Below are 17828 nucleotides of genomic sequence, written 5' to 3' on the forward strand. Positions count from 1 at the left end.
GAGAGTTATTCATGGTGGGCTGATAAATACATACCCCTCAGTCAAAATCTGAAAGAAGAAATCCAAATGAGGAGATTACTGTTTGTAAATTGGTTGATGGAGTCCCAACATTACAACACTGACTAGACTTCAGACCGTGCTCCATTGACAGTACCATAAAAAGTAGAGGATCCGGCCATTTATCTCACTGCTGCCTAAGGGATATTGCTATCTGTGCCTGCATGGATGCATCTCAGAAAATGGCTTTGGGGTACCCAGAGAATGAGAAAAATACAATGGATATTTACTTACATGTATTTTCTCTCGATATACATATATGTTGAATCTGTATAAAATTTGCAAGCTCTTTAATTTTCCAGTAGGCACATTGCTTTTTGGTTTCAATCGATATTTAATGGGAGCTACGTGCTGTGCAGAAATGCCTCGGGATTCAGAAAGTGTGATCCGCAGTTGGCATACAGATGTTCTTGCCGGGAAATGTTCAGCTTGGTCAAGAATTCATTCCCCCGGCAAGGGCTTACTTAATAATTTAGTTGGCAAATTAAATGGACTGCATGTTGCGCAACTGTGTGTTCTTCCCCACCCCCTTCTGGCAGGAAGTGATCTGATTGGTGTTGTGGATCTGTGATGGATCTGCAGTCACTCACAGTAAGACATGGCAGAGTTGCGGTGGAGTGGAATCTATGCCGGGTTATATCGCTGGAACTGGGACCAATAAGAATTGCAGAAGCAACCGGATGTGGTAATGTTGCATTGAATAAGCCATCATGATTGGAAATGGAAGGCAATTTAAAGTCAACAGAGATGTAGCTTCTGAGAGGATTACTTGGACAACGCATTCAACTGATAAAGAAGTTTTGAGGAGGGTGGCACACCAAAGGATAGATTACAGATGCCCACCACAAGAGTCAACGACAGTTCTTTGGGCGCTTGTTTAGAAGAGAGAAACCAGAGCATTTTGTCATGTTTGGTAAAATTTAGGGGGTGGCTAAGGCAAGAAGACCAAGGAGAAACGCAATGACATTTTAAGAAGCAGAGCTGTTACAGGATTTGAGAACAGTCTCAAGCTGTGATCGAGGTTGGTAAAGTTGAGCCAGGTGGCCGATGCCATCGGAAGTCATCTTTTCCACTGTTTGTAACAGAGCTGGCAGTCACTGGTCCTGCAGAAAAACATGCTTAATTTATCCAGGCACTCTCATCGTAACCTTCATCTACTTCCATCTCCACAGCAGTGTCTATCTCTGCCACTGTCTCAACTCACGTACTGCTGAAGCCCTCGTCTTCTACACTTTTGTTACCAGCAGACTTTGCTATTCCAACATAGGCCAGACCATCTTCCATTGTCTGTAAACTTGAGCTCATCTATACTCCTACTGCCTGTCTTCTGACTGCGGCCAAGTCCCATTCATCCATCACTCCTGTTCTTATCAACCTACATTAACTCCCTTCTGAGGATCACTTTGATGATAAAATCAAAACCATTTGTTTAACTTGCTCCGTCACCTCACAATGTGACTCCTGTGTTGCTATAATCTCCTCCAACCCAACAACCCTCCAAAGTAGCCTTGTTTCTGACCTGTTGTACACCTGAAAACTTAATCACTTCACCATCAATGGCCACACCTTCAGCTACCTGGGCTATATGTTCTGAAATACTCTCGACCTTTCTAATAGCTCCTTCTGTGGCTCAAAACTAAGTTTTGACAGAAGATGTTCTCTTGAAGAGGTCTGGGGCATTTTGAATGTTAACAGCGCTATATAAAGGCAGGTTGTTGTTATGTAAGACAGAAGAGGTTTATTTTCTTCACGTAACTTTCTCAAAAATGTAGAAAATAGCTGGATAAAATTGATTTGAGCCCAGGACTGCCAAGGTGCAGATCTTGACTGGAGACAGCACCTTCCCGTAGGAACTGGCTCAGGACTGAGGTGTCCCTCTAGCATTGGCTGGGAGAGCTGCTCCCCATCTTTTGATCACTGTTAACTCATCCTCCTGCTCCTCCCATAGTATCATTACCAGTGATGTCCAGCTTCCAGGAAGGAGTGCAAAAATGTTCGAGGAAATAGTTTTATCCAGAGGATTGTCAGACCACAGATGAGTGGCCAGCAACTGCTGGAGCACAATCTCTAAAAGCTTTTAAGTAGATAAAGTGAAAAGGTTACGGGGAAAGGGCAGCAGTTTGAAACTAAATGGATCACTCTTTCAGAGAGAGGTTACGCAGATCCGATATGTAATGTGTGTGCTGTCTCACTGCACATATCTACTGCAGACAGTTTAATCATAAGAATGAGAAAAATCGGTGCGGTTTTAGGGAAAGGGCAGCAAAGAATTAGCTTAGTCGGTCATTCGAGTTGCATTGGGGGAAAGATGGAACCTAATGACATCTGTGTACATTTTATACAAAGTTATGTTTTAGATATCTCACATATAGCTAGCCAAGGATATGGAATAGCTATGTCAGGGTGTATCAAGTGAGTATGTGTTTATGTAAGTATATATTCAGAGCATGTCACTCTACGTAGACGTCGGTGTGTATGCAAGCACGTGGAAATTTCCCTGTGCTTGTCAATATGTGTTCGCCAATAGATCAGCATACACAACACCAGCATGTGTACATGCATCAGTGTATGTCCGTATGCATTAATGTGTGCACATTTCTTAGTGGGCATCTGTGTGTATGTTAGCACGTGGTGTAAATTTGTGAGTGTGCCACTGTGTATGCTAGTGTGTCAGTTGTCTTGTATATGTCAGTATCAGTGTGTGTATATGTTAGTGACTGTGTGTGTGTGTGTGTGTGTGTGTGTGTGTGTGTAGGTCAGTATGTTATATATGTTTGCTAATATGTCTGTTAATGTCAGTATCAATCTGTATATGTATGTCGGTGTGTGTAAATATCTGTGTGTAGGTCAGTATGTTGCATGCATTTGTCAGCGTGTCAGTGTGTATAGATGTGTACAGGGGTTTCTGCTATAACACATGTTCCAGCAATGTGAATGAGCTATAACGTGACTGACGAATAGGGGAATGCTTTTCTAAAACATGAACTTGTGTTGGCTATAACATGATTCTATCAATGGCCTTATTGTTGATGTTTCAGAAGATGTTTTTAGAAAGTATTGCAGGAAAAAAATTTGGATTTCAAGATTCTCCTCATCCTGGATAATGTGCCAAGCCATCCTCCCCACCATTGGTGAGCGTTCTGAAAACATGACAGTACTCTTTCTACACCAAAACACAACCTCACTCCTTCAACCCATGGACCAGGGTGTAATAGCAGCTCTTAAAGCTTGTTATTTAAGGTGCACATTTAAGAGGCTGATTGCAGCCGCTGAGGGAGATAAGGACAGTGTTGTTCAATTCTGGAAGATCTTTAACATCAAGAATGCAATTGACATTATTGTGGAGGCCTGGGCTGATGTCAGTCAGGCTTGCTGGTGTGCAGTTTGGCAGAAGCTTCTCCCAGATTATTTTCAAGATTTTAAAGCCTTTCATCTATCAGAGGGGCTCCCAAGAATCAACGAACATTGCGTTGATCTTGCAAAGTAAGTTGGATTTGAAGGAAGTACAGAGTGAGGATGTTGAAGAGCTGCTTGAGACACACTGTGAGGATGTCTCTGTAGCTGATCTACAACAACTTGTCGCTGAGGGGTAAGGAAAGCTGGAGATGAAGAAGATGAAGTCCAGGATACAGCATCACAAGAGCTTTCCACTTCTGTTTTGTCTTCTCTCCTGAAGGAAATTGAGAAGCAGTTGCATCTCTTAGAGGACAATGTTTACAAAGCAGAATGTAGAGGGTAGCAGTTCATGAAATAAGATTTTGTTTGACATCCAATGAGCGGCTTCTTCATGAAAGAAGAAAAATGGCAAAGCAGCAAAATTTGGATGTCCTTTTAAAGCCAACTCCCCAAGAAACAGTCAGAAAACAATGACCCACAGTCATCCCCTTGTGGATTAACTATTTTTTGCCTGAACCCTGCAACTAAAACAGCACCTGAAGGAGATGATGACCCTCAGCCCCTGCATTAACAACAGAGCAACCTCCAAACCTCCTCCCCCATCAAGTCATCTTGACGTTTTTTTCAAGTTAAGGTGTTAAATTTACATTTATACTGCTATTAGATAACAATTAAGCATTTATTCAAACTGTACTATCCTTCGTGTTAAGTTTTTGAGTGACTTTTTTTGGCAGTTTGCCCTAGCCCCGTTTTTCCCGTAGGCCCCTGTTATTTCTATGACGCAATGTTGCGCAGGAACGCAACTATCGTGTTATTATCAGAACCCCCTGTATGTCAGTGTGTGTGGATATACCAGGACATGTAAGTGTATGTTTGTTTTTATATAAGCCACAATTGCCTCTGCATAGCCTCTGTGAATTACCCAGACAGCTATCTGCAGTGTTGAGCACAATATGATTCCTCAAAAATAAATTCCGTGTGGTTACAATTGCCAGAATTATTGGGTGAAACATGCTACACTGACTTTGGCAATTCTACACTGCATTAGTTGGCTGGCTCTGAGAGTATTAGACATATGGGCGAGTTAACCTACGAAACAAATTAGCTTTTCACCAGCTTGATTAGCCACAGCATGAGAACTGTCACAGAAATGTAATCTTTGTGTCGGTGAAGTTGTGTAAAGAGCCTTGACAATCCAGTGTATTCTTCATGTGCCTGCATCCTTAGATTTTCTTAGTGCTCCCCACTGCTCATGAATTTACATCTACTGCACTGACAAGTAGCTACTGCTTTGATGGTTATACCAGAAACAAATCAAAAATGAAGGGGAATTAGAGTATGGATCAGACAGTAGACAGTCTAATAACAAAAGGAAAAACTCTGCAATAAAAGCAGAACATTCTGGAAATATACAGCGTAAGTCCCGCGGCATCTGAAAAGAGTGACAATGATTTAACTGTTCTGGCAGACGGAGCTTCACTGTCGCTGGGTAAAGATTCTGTAATTTCTTCCATGTCAACACTGTGTGTGTATACCTACAGGAAACGCACTGCAGCAGTCCCAAAAGGCAGCTCACCACCACCATCTTGAGGGTAGTTAGGGATGAGTAATGAATGCTGGGCCCAGCCAGCGAGGCCCACATCTCATGAATGAAGGAGAGCCTTCATTGCCATTCCCCAGCAGGAGAGCCCAGCCCAAAGCCCCAGGCCCAGGATTTAGTTCTTACTCATGACTACAGCCACCCTGTTATCTTGTTGTCGGATCTTCCCATGCACAAATTGAGAGTGGTATTTTTTCAGAAAGGACTTTGTTGGTTGGAAAGACCCACAGAGAGACACTTTCTTCCTGTCTGTTCTGCTCAGGTGCCTCTGAGCTGTTCAAGAACATTCTGCTGTTCTATTCTGCTGACAAAAACCGGACCCTACTCCCTCAGGACGAGGTGTATTCTGTTCTTCCTTGTTGGATCAAAGTGTAAGCAGGACTAACTGCTAGCCTCCCAGGTAAGATTGACTGTGGAAAAGTGAAAGAAGGACAATAAGATATGAACAGAACATGCAGGTCAGGCATCCTCTGCAGAGAGTGAACTAGAGGTAATCAGGTGGATTTTCTCACGTCTGCAGGGCTGGGACCTGCTGTAGGCAGTGGTCTCTGAGGTGGTCTCTGGGGCACAAAACCTGCTGGATGGTTTCAGATTTAGGAAATGCTGGTGGGTGATGGGTAGAGGGGCTCCAGTTAATGGCCTGTTCAGTTGCTTTTGGAACTTGTTGAGGAATGGCAAAATGATTACATGTGCCTTTGGTGGACCCACTGTATAGCTGTCATATTGACCATCCTGCCAAAAGGAAGGTGCCTTCCTGTGAGAGTAGAAGTTATTGGGCCATCGAGTGACCTGAGCCAGGACACACTCATTGCCTTAGCCTCCTCCTTGTCAGTCACTAGTGTTTTGTGGGGAGTTGCCTGCTTTCCCTTGGGAGGGGCAGTGTTAACAGCCCCCAACATTGCCACTGTCTGCCTGTGCCCCATCACAGCAGAGACGCTTGATGCCACTTGTTGGCACAGAATTTGCTTCCTGCTGAACCAGCAGGATAGGTTATTCCATGAGGACAGTTCAGCCATGGAGCTTATTTTTAATTCATTCATTGAAAGTGGATGGCATTGGCCAGGCCTATGTTTATTGCCCATCCCTAACTGCCCAGAGGGAGTTTTAAAGTCAACCTAAGGGGCAATACGGTGGCTCAGTGGTTAGCACTGCAGCCTCACAGCACCAGGGACCTGGGTTTTATTCCAGCCTCAGGCGACTGTCTGTGCGGAGTTTGCATGTTCTCCCCGTGTCTGCAGGGGTTTCCTCCGGGTGCTCCAGTTTCCTCCCACAGTCTAAAGATGTGCAGGCTACGTGGATTGGCCATGCTAAATTGCCCGTAGTGTTCAAGGATCTGTAGTTGAGGTGGGTTTAGGGGAATGGACCTGGGTGGGATGTTGCAAGGGGTGGTGTGGACTTGTTGGGCCAAATGGCCTGTTTCCACACTGTAGGGAATCTAGTCTAATCTAATCAACATTGCTCTGGGTCTGAAGTCACATGTAGGGCAGACCAGGTCAGGATGGCAGTTCCTTTCCCTAAAGGGCATGATGGTTTTTCTCCCCACAATCAACAAGAGGCTCATGATCATCATTAGATGATCAATCTAAGAATTTGTTTTAGTTGGATTCGTGGCAGGATTGGAACCTGCGTCTCTGGATTTATCTTCTAGCGATGATACCACTAGGCCGTCACCTCCCCGGAATTCAACTGGGTGTCAAGGTCCAATCTCTACTTTGAAAATCCAGCCTCGGTCGTTGACGTTTTGTCAGTGGAACACTGCAACCTGTACTGCACCAAGTCCTTCCATCAACCCACACACAGAACAGGAAACCATTCACATCGAACATATATTGATTTAAACAATCCATTTTATTAAGGTGCAGGAATGGTTCTGCCCTTCCTCAGCAGTTACTTTTCTGTTTCCTGTATCTCCCTTCCCCACTCACGTTCCTTTTCTAATCCAACTTGAAGAAATGCATGAGGACGTGAAAGAACAGCAAACAGCGCATAAAAGACTGAAAGTAAAAAGAAAGTTGAAACAAAAGTGATTGGAATAACTGACACTTAAAGGAAAATCCAAACCAGCTGAAAAGGTGGCAGTTGTAGGAATTTCCTTACAGTTTGAACAAGACACTTCTCACTAAAAATTGTAGTAAAAGTCCTGCAGATGCTGAAACAAAGGCGGAAACTGCTGGGGGATCTCAGCCAGTCTGGCAGCATCTACGGGGGGAGAAGCAGAATTAATATTTCAAGTCTGATGTGGCTGCACTTCAGAATCTCACCAAATTTGTTTTTCTTTGTTTTGTTCCTTTCCATTTTGCAGTTAGTGCTCGCATTCTCTCTCTGCGGCTTCTCATTCTGGCTTTACCTCTGTGTCTCTGTACATTCTGTATGATGTGTGTACCATCTGACTGCTGTCATACTGCCTCAGTGTGAACGAAAGGCCTGACTGACTTAGCTCCATTTTTATCACTTCCGAATGAGCTGTGGCACTCCAGATATTGGGGTGCAATTCCCTGGATCTTGTTTGTCCACAGGCTCCAGGTTCTCTATCATCTCTGTTCCTTAGCCATGAATTCCACCTCTCCCTCGCTCTCTCTTCAGCTGAACAAAATGTCACAACCTTTGATGTCATATTTATCCTTGAAACAAGCTTATGATCAAACAGCCATGTCATCATTACAGGGAGGCGATGGCCTAGTGGCATTATCGTAGGACTGTTAATCCAGAGACCCAGATAACGTTCTGGGGACCCAGGTTCAAATCCTGCCGGGACAGATGGTGGAATGTGAATTCACTAAAATAACTGGAATTAAGAATCTACTGATGACCATGAATCTGTTGTTGATTGTCGGGAAGTACCTGCTAATGACCTTTAGGGAAGGTAACTGACATCCTTACCTGATGTGGCCGACATGTGACTCCAGACCCACAGCAATGTGGTTAATTCTGGTGGGCAATAAGTGCTGCCTAGCCAGTGATACCCTCATGCCCTTTATGAATAAAGGAGAAAAAAATCAGCTGAACCAAACATTACGACCTTTGATGTCATCTTGAGCCTTGAAACAGCCATGTCATCATTAAGACATCCCTGCATTTCCACGTTGCCTGCCTTACTCTGCCCCACCTTAGCTGATGAAACCTGCTGAAACCCTTGTCCATGGCCTTGTTACAACTGAACTGAACTATTCCACACAACCGCCCGCTGTTACACCCTTCAGAAACCTAAGGCCATTCCAAACCTATTGCTGTCACCCCTGTACTTGTTAGCCTACATTGGCTTGGAGCTAAGCAGTCCTCAGTTTTAAATTTCTTTTCCTTGTAGACAAATCCCTCCATGACCACCCTATGTTTGGAATCGCTTCCAGACCTTTGAAATATCTATGTTCCTTCAATTTTAGTCTCTTGAACATCCCTGATTTTAATTGCTCCATCATTGGTGGCCGTGCCTTCAGCTTCTTGGAGTTTGGGCTCTGGAACTCCTTCCCTAAGCTCCACTGCCTTGCTGTCCTCTTAAGATGATTCTTAAAACCTAGTTCATTGACCAATCTTTAGCTGACGTGTCCTGATGACCTGTCCTTTGGTTTGGAGTCATGTGCCAATCACATCTACAAGGCACAAGTCAGGAATGTGATGGACTGTTCCTCACTTGCCTGGATGGGTACAGCTCCAACAACACTCAAGAAGCTTGATACCATCCAGGACAAAGTTGCTACATCCACAGTCATCCACCCCCTCCACCGTTGACACTCAGTAGCAGCAATGTGTACTATCTATGAGATGCACTGCAGAAATTCACCAAAAATCACCAGACAGCACCTTCCAAACTCATGACCACTTCCATCTAGAAGGACAAGGGAACACCACCGTCTGCAAGTTCCTCTCCAAGCCACTCACCATCCTGACTTGCGAGTATATCGTTGTCCCTTCACTGTTGCTTGATCAAAATCCTGGAACTCCCTCATTAACTGCATTGTAGGTGTTAGAACATAGAACATTACAGCACAGTACAGGCCGTTTGGCCCTCAATGTTGTGCCGTCCTGTCATACCGATCTGAAGCCCATCTAACCTACACTATTCCATGTACGTCCATATGCTTGCCCAATGACGTCTTAAATATACCTAAAGTTGGCGAATCTACTACCATTGCAGGCAAAGCGTTCCATTCCCTTACTACTCTCTGAGTAAAGAAACTACCTCTGACATCTGTCCTATATCTTTCACCCCTCAATTTAAAGCTATGCCCCCTCATGTTCGCCATCACCACCCTAGGAAAAAGGCTCTCCCTATCCACCCTATCTAACCCTCTGATTATTTTATATGTTTCAATTAAGTCACCTCTCAACCTTCTTCTCTCTAATGAAAACAGCCTCAAATCCCTCAGCCTTTCCTCGTAAGACCTTGCTTCCATACCAGGCAACATCCTAGTAAATCTCTTCTGCACCCTTTCCAAAGCTTCCACATCTTTCTGAAAATGCGGTGACGAGAACTTTACGCAATACTCCAAGTGCGGCCGCACCAGAGTTTTGTACAGCTTCACCATAACCTCTTGGTTCCGGAACTCGATCCCTCTATTAATAAAAGCTAAAACACTGTATGCCTTCTTAACAGCCCTGTCAACCTGGGTGGCAACTTTCAAGGATCAATGTACATGGACACCAAGATCTCTCTGCTCATCTACACTACTAAGAATCTTACCATTAGCCCTGTACTTTGCTTTCCGGTTACTCCTACCAAAGTGCATCACCTCACACTTGTCTGCATTAAACTCCATTTGCCACCTCTCAGCCCAGCTCTGCAGCTTATCTGTGTCTGTCTGCAACCTACAGCATCCTTCATCACTGTCCACAACTCCACCGACCTTAGTGTTGTCTGCAAATTTACTAACCCATCCTTCTACGCCCTCATCCAGGTCATTTATAAAAATGACAAACAGCAGTGGACCCAACACCGACCCTCGCGGTACACCACTAGTAACTGGTCTCCAGGATGAACATTTCCCATCAACTACCACCCTTTGTCTTCTTTCAGCAAGCCAATTTCCGATCCAAACTGCTATATCTCCCACAATTCCGTTCCTCCACATTTTGTACAATAGCCTACTGTGGGGAACCTGATCGAATGCCTTGCTGAAATCCATATACAGCACATCAACCGGTTTACTCTCGTCTACCTGTTTGGTCACCTTCTCAAAGAACTCTAAGGTTTGTGAGGCACGACCTTCCCTTCACAAAACCGTGCTGACTATCCCTAATCAATTTATTCTTTTCTAGACGATTATAAATCCTATCCCTTATAACCTTTTCCAACACTTTACCAACAACTGAGATAAGGCTCACTGGTCTATAATTACCAGGGTTGTCTCTACTCCCCTTCTTGAACAGGGGAACCACATTTGCTATCCTCCAATCGTCTGGCACTATTCCTGTAGACAATGCCGAGTTAAAGATCAATGCCAAAGGCTCGGCAATCTCTTCCCTGGCTTCCCAGAGGATCCTAGAATAAATCCCATCCGGCCCAGGGGATTTATCTACCTTCACCCTCTGTAGGATTTCTAATACCTCTTCCTTGTGAACCTCAATCCCACCTAGTCTAGTAGCCTGTATCTCAGTATTCTCCTCGACAACATTGTCATTTTCTAGAGTGAATACTGTTGAAAAATATTCATTCAGTGCTTCCCCTATCTTCTCTGACTCTACACACAACTTACCACTACTATCCTTGATTGGCCCTAATCTTACTTTTGTCATTCTTTTATTCCTTAAATACCTACAGAAAGCCTTAGGGTTTACCCCGATCCTATCCGCCAACAACGTCTCGTGTCTCCTCCTGGCTCTTCTGAGATCTCTGTTTAGGTCTTTCGTGGCTACCTCGTCACCCTCAAGTGCCCTGACTGAGCCTTCACATCTCATCCTAACATAAGCCGCCTTCTTCCTCTTGACCAGAGATTCCACCTCCTTCATAAACCACGGCTCCCGCGCTCTACAGCTTCCTCCCTGCCTGACAGGTACATATTTATCTAGGACACACAGGAGCTTTTCCCTGAATAAGCTCCACATTTCTAATGTGCCCATCCCCTGCAGTTTCCTTCCCCATCCCCTGCAGTTTCCTTCCCCATCCTGTGCTCCCTAAATCTTGCCTAATCTCATCGTAATTGCCTTTCCCCCAGCTATAGCTCTTGCCCAGTGGTATACACCTATCCCTTTCCATCACTAAAGTAAACATAACAGAATTGTGATCTCTATCACCAAAGTGCTCACCTACTTCCAAATCTGACACCTGGCTGGGCTCATTACCCAGTACCAAATCTAATGTGGCTTCGCCCCTTGTTGGCCTGTCTACATACTGTGTCAGGAAGCCCTCCTGCGCACACTGGACAAAAACTGACCCATCTATAGTACTCAAACTATAGTGTTCCCAGTCAGTATTTGGAAAGTTGAAGTCCCCCATGACAACTACCCTGCCTCTCTCACTCCTATCGAGAATCATCTTTGCTATCCTTTCCTCTCCATCTCTGGAACTATTTGGAGGCCTATAGAAAACTCCCAACAGGGTGACCTCTCCTTTCTTGTTTCTAACCTCAGCCCATACTACCTCAGTTGACGAGTCCCCAAACATCCTTTCTGCAACTGTAATACTGTCCTTGACCAACAATGCCACACCTCCACCCCTTTTACCATCTTCTCTGTTCTTACTGAAACATCTAAATCCCGGAGCCTGCAACAACCCTTCCTGTCCCTGCTCTATCCATGTCTCCGAAATGGCCACAACATCGAAGTCCCAGGTACTAACCCATGCTGCAAGTTCACCCACCTTATTCCGGATGCTCCTGGCATTGAAGTAGACACACTTCAAACCAACTTCTTGCTTGCCGGTGCCATCTTGCGTCCCTGAAACTTTATTTCGGACCACCCTACTGTCAACCTTTTCTATACTCGAACTACAATTTTGGTTCCCATCCCCCTGCTGAATTAGTTTAAACCCACCCAAATAGCCTTAGCAAATTTCCCCACTAGGATATTGGTACCCCTGTGGTTCAGGTGAAGACCATCTTGCTTATAGAGGTCCCACCTACCCCAGAAAGAGCCCCAATTATCCAAGAATCCAAAACCCTCCCTCCTGCACCATCCCTGTAGCCACGTGTTCAACTCCTCTCTCTCCCTATTCCTCACCTCACTAGCACGTGGCACGGGCAACAAACCAGAGACAACAACTCTGTTCATCCTAGCTCTCAGCTTCCATCCTAGCTCCCTGAATTTCTGCCTTAAATCCCCATCTCCCTTCCTACCTATGTCGTTGGTGCCAATGTGGACCACGACTTGGGGCTGCTGCCCGTCCCCCTCCCCCTTAAGGATCCCAAAAACATGATCAGAGACATCACGCACCCTGACACCTGGGAGGCAACACACCAACTGTGAGTCTCTCTGGTCCCCACAGAACCTCCTATCTGTCCCCCTAACTATGGAGTCCCCAATGACTACTGCTCTGCTCCTCTTCCCCCTTCCCTTCTGAGCAGCAGGGACAGACTCTGTGCCAGAGACCTGTGCCCCACTGCTTTCCCCTGGTAAGTTTTTCCCCCCAACAGTATCCAAAACGGTATACTTATTGTTGAGGGGAATGGCCACACGGGACCCCTGCACTGCCTGCCAGTTCCCTTGCCGTCCCCTGACCGTAACCCATCTGCCATTTTCTTGTATCAGAGATAATGGGAACTGCAGATGCTGGAGAATCCAAGATAATAAAGTGTGAAGCTGGATGAACACAGCAGGCCAAGCAGCATCTCAGGAGCGCCAAAAACTGACGTTTCGGGCCCCGAAGGGTCTAGGCCCGAAACGTCAGCCTTTGTGCTCCTGAGATGCTGCTTGGCCTGCTGTGTTCATCCAGCTTCACACTTTATTATCTTGCCTTTTTCTTGTACCTGAGGAGTGACTACTTCCCTGTAACTCCTCTCAATAAACACCTCTGCCTCCCGAATGATCCGAAGTTCTTCCAGCTCCAGCTCCAGTTCCCGTTCCCTCATGCGGTTTTCAACGAGCTGGAGTTGGGTGCACTTCCCGAGGATGTAGTCAGCAGGGACACTAGTGGTGACCCTTACTTCCCACATTCACCAGGAGGAACATTCAACTGCCCTGACCTCCTGTGTAAAGTGGCCTGCAGAGGTTCAGCAAAGCAGCTCACCACCACCACATCTAGGGTAGTTAGGGATGGGGCATCATGTGCAGGCCCAGCCACTGACTCTGCATTCACAAAGCCACCTTAAAAGCTATTGCGATATTAATGGTACTTACTACAGTCTGACCTTTTCTGATCCCAAAATGTACTCAAACCCTCATAGCCTCATTTCTAGAAGCTTCTGTATAAACATTGTTTCTTACCTAAGCCACATTCATTTTGAATCATTTTTAATTCATTGCTTCCTGCACATTCCTTTGAATTCCTCAACTAGCCTTTGACTTTTCTCAGGTCGCTGCATCCTCTCTAACTGTACTGTTCCCTGTCTAACTGGAGAGCCGACAGCCAAGGGACATCATCTAAAAATCACGAGCAGGAATGAAGTTAACGTGTAAACATACAAATTAGGACAGGAGTAAGCCATTCAGCCCTTCAAGCCTGTTCTACAAAAGAACAATTCCACATGCAAAAGGTAGTAGAAGTTTGGAACTTTCTTCCATGACTATCAATTGAGGCAAGATCAATTATTCATTTTAAACCTAATGTTGGTCGATTTCTGTGAACCAAAGGTATTAAGGAATACAGGGCAAAGATGGGGAAATAGATTTAGGTCACAGTTCAGTCATATTTCATTGAATAATGGAACAGGCTCAAGGGGCTAACTGGTTTCCTTCTATGCCTATAATCTGCATATTTTCTCAATGCTTTCCCAAATAACACGACCTTTGTCTTTATGTTAATGTGTAATACAAATCTTCTGCTTCCCACTTCTGCTTTGTCAGTTTGTCTCTGCTAATCTGATTTAGATGTAGCTATAAGGTCACTCTGAGATTGCTTAAAATTTTCCACGTAAAGAGAGCCTTCCAATATTATAAATGTATCTAGAATTTATAACTCGGACACGAGCAGTTCAACCTTCCAGGTCAACATTGGTCTTTAAGCTCCATATGGTTGTGTCTTGTTCTGTTTACTTCATCTTGTGTCGGTAATTCTGTCTATTCTTTTCCTTATCGTGTATTTTTCCCTGAGCCTTTTACTGTAGGATTTGTCACTGCTTAAGTCATATGCAGGTTGAGGGCGTGGGGGGGTTTTCATTTGGCTTTTCACTTGAGCAGATACAAAGAGATGCTCATGGAAACTGGGCTTAACTGGGAGAATTATGCCTGTAATGTTTGAGTCAAAATCAATGTTTAAATGAGTAAAGATCGGCTCCTGTACTAATCGACACCACTGGCTTTCTGGAATGTATCCATTTTATGATCACCCTGTTTAGACATGTTACGGAGTCGGTGGAACTCGAAGTTGTGTCTTCTGACCCAGAGGTAGGGACACTACCACTGGGCCACAGGAGCCCTAAACTAACAACCCCTCCTGGTGCTCACTCTCAGAGATAGGACAAAGTGTCTGAAAGTTTGGTAGTTGAGGGATTCAAACCTACAACTCGACAGAAGCTTTCTGGAATATTACATTCACAACTAGATTAAATGCATCTGATGACAACGCGTTTCAACCCCAACTGTTGCTCTAAGCCAATTCATTTCATTCACACTCTCCTCTAATAGCGCTTGGGAGGTTGTTATTGATGGTTCTTATCAGTCTGATGAGTTTCTCAGGAATACCACACTCAAGACTTGCACTGTACACTGTCAAAAGACCTTGTTTGAATCTAATGTAACAATGGATGTTGTGTTCTATTAGTTTCACCAAAATCTGTCTGATTGCAAACACTTGATCCACAGAGGAGCTCGAACAGTTCATCCACTTCACCAACACCTTCCACCCCAACCTTCAGTTCACCTGGGCCATCTCCAGCACATCCCTCACCTTCCTGGACCTCTCAGTCTCCATCTCAGGCAACCAGCTTGTAACTGATGTCCATTTCAAGCCCACCAACTCCCACAGCTACCTAAAATACACCTCCTCCCACCCACCCTCCTGCAAAAATTCCATCCCCTATTCCCAATTCCTCCGCATCTGCTCCCAGGATGAGGCATTCCACTCCCGCACATCCCAGATGTCCAAGTTCTTCAAGGACCGCAACATTCCCCCCCCACAGTGGTCGAGAACGCCCTTGACCACGTCTCCCGCATTTCCTGCAACACATGCCTAACACCCCGCCCCTGCCACAACCGCCCAAAGAGGATCCCCCTCGTTCTCACACACCACCCCACCAACCTCTGGATACAACACATCATCCTCCAACACTTCCGCCATCTACAATCCGACCCCACCACCCAAGACATTTTTCCATCCCCACCCCTGTCTGCTTTCCGGAGAGACCACTCTCTCCGTGACTCCCTTGTTCGCTCCACACTGCCCTCCAACCCCATCACACCCGGCACCTTCCCCTGCAACCGCAGGAAATGCTACACTTGCCCCTACACCTCCTCCCTCACCCCTATCCCAGGCCCCAAGATGACTTTGCATATTAAGCAGAGGTTCACCTGCACATCTGCCAATGTGGTATACTGCATCCACTGTACCCGGTGTGGCATCCACTGTACCCGGTGTGGCTGCCTCTACATTGGGGAAACCAAGCGGAGGCTTGGAGACCGCTTTGCAGAACACCTCCGCTCGGTTCGCAACACACAACTGCACCTCCCAGTCGCAAACCATTTCCACTCCCCCTCCCATTCTTTAGATGACATGTCCACCATGTGGTGCCACGATGATGCCACCCGAAGGTTGCATGAACAGCAACTCATATTTCACTTGGGAACGCTGCAGCCCAATGGTATCAATGTGGACTTCACCAGCTTCAAAATCTCCCCTTCCCCCACCGCATCCCAAAACCAGCCCAGTTCGTCTCCTCCCCACACTGCATCACACAACCAGCCCAACTCTTCCCCTCCACCCACTGCATCCCAAAACCAGTCCAACCTGTCTCTGCCTCCCTAACCTGTTCTTCCTCTCACCCATCCCTTCCTCCCACCCCAAGCCGCACCCCCATCTCCTACCTACTAACCTCATCCCACGTCCTTGACCTGTCCGTCTTCCCTGGACTGACCTATCCCCTCCCTACCTCCCCACCTATACTCTCTCCACCTATCTTCTTTTCTCTCCATCTTTGGTCCGCCTCCCCCTCTCTCCCTATTTATTCCAGTTCCCTCTCCCCATCCCCCTCTCTGATGAAGGGTCTAGGCCCGAAACGTCAGCTTTTGTGCTCCTGAGATGCTGCTGGGCCTGCTGTGTTCATCCAGCCTCACATTTCATTAACTTGATCCATTTTACTGTTTTCTGTTTTAAATCCAGCCTATTCTTGATCCCATGTCACCTGTGCATATTTTTAACGTTCTCCTCCCAGTTTCTGTTTAAATACTTCCTTGGAAATATTGCCCAGGCTGATTGCCCTGTAACTGTTGTGTTTGCTCCAGTTTCCTGGATTTCCAAAAATGGTTTTTGTTGCGTCCCTGTAGTCCTCGGTTAGCTGGCCCACTTCATTAACTTTGGGAAGCAGCCTGAACAACGTGTTCGCAGTATATTTCTCACCCTGTTGCAGTTGCTGCTGTGAAGTTGTATAATCCCAGCAAGGAGCTTTGTTCTTTTTTCTCAAGCAATCAATAGAAATCTTCACTTTGCCTTCTGAGAAATCCAGCCTGATTTTGCCGCCACATGTGAAAGGCCAGTTAGTATGGAGCTGATTCAGCGACCGTGTTCTGTACAGATCTTTTAAATCTTCTTAATCTTCACTATCTGAACATATTGGACTTTCGGTATTGCCATTTATAGTTTGTAAGATTCATTCAAACCCACTATCTTACAGGAGCTCTTCTAGCCCCTGCATTTTGTTTCTGTTAGTGTAATCTTCAGATGGTTTATCCCACTGTTCTTATCACACTGAGCTTTCAGTACAATCTCTCTGGGAACCTGAAATATTTGGCTCTCACACTGAGATCTCCATATCTTAAGTTTTCTTTGATTTTTCACTCAACTCCGGACTAGTTTTCTTCTCCTTTTCTGCTGCTTCTGAGCGCCCTCCTATACTACTACTTATTCCATTTTTGAAGGTGCCACCTCTCTCTCCCATTCAGCTGCCCATGCGCTCGAGCGCCTGTGTCTTGAATGCTTGTAGCATACTCATTGTTCTTGCTGCTGTCGGTTAGGTCGACACTTTGGCTCTTTTGTTCCTGCTGTTTTCTCTGCATGTGCATGGGTTGTCCTCTCTCCCTCTCTCTCCCTCCCTCTCTCCTTCCCTCCCTTCCTCTCTCCTTCCCTCCCCCCGTCTCTCTCTCACACACACACTCTCTCTCTCTGTCTCCATCTCACTCTCAGTTTGTGAATCTGTTTCTTGTGTGTGCGTGCTCTCTCTTTTACACATTGTGTGTCTTTTTCCCTCACCTCTCTACTTATTTGTAAGCATTTCTCGCTTCTTCTGTCATCAGTCCCTCAGTCTGTCTTGGTGAGGATATTCCTTGATCAGGAGTTAAACGATTGTATGCAGCGTACTCAAAAGAGAAAGAAAAGGTGCCACCTATCTTTATGAATCTCTTGTGAAATTATAATCCACTTTTGTCGCCTTGTAGCTAGTCAAGACAATTTTGCTGGGTGATACTTAGCAGTATTAGTTTAAAAGCTGTGATTTAGAGTTAATGGCAGTGCTTTGACAGCATGAATGAAGAGGCT

The 17828-nt window shown here is 45.5% G+C and overlaps 1 protein-coding gene across 1 annotated transcript in view; it reads left to right on the forward strand.

Moving 5' to 3' along the window:
- Positions 1–17828, forward strand: part of dph1 (diphthamide biosynthesis 1) — a 685989-nt gene that overhangs the window by 325621 nt on the left and 342540 nt on the right. The window lies entirely within an intron of this gene.

This window comes from Stegostoma tigrinum, chromosome 27 (genome assembly GCF_030684315.1).
Source record: "Stegostoma tigrinum isolate sSteTig4 chromosome 27, sSteTig4.hap1, whole genome shotgun sequence".
NCBI lineage: Eukaryota > Metazoa > Chordata > Chondrichthyes > Orectolobiformes > Stegostomatidae > Stegostoma > Stegostoma tigrinum.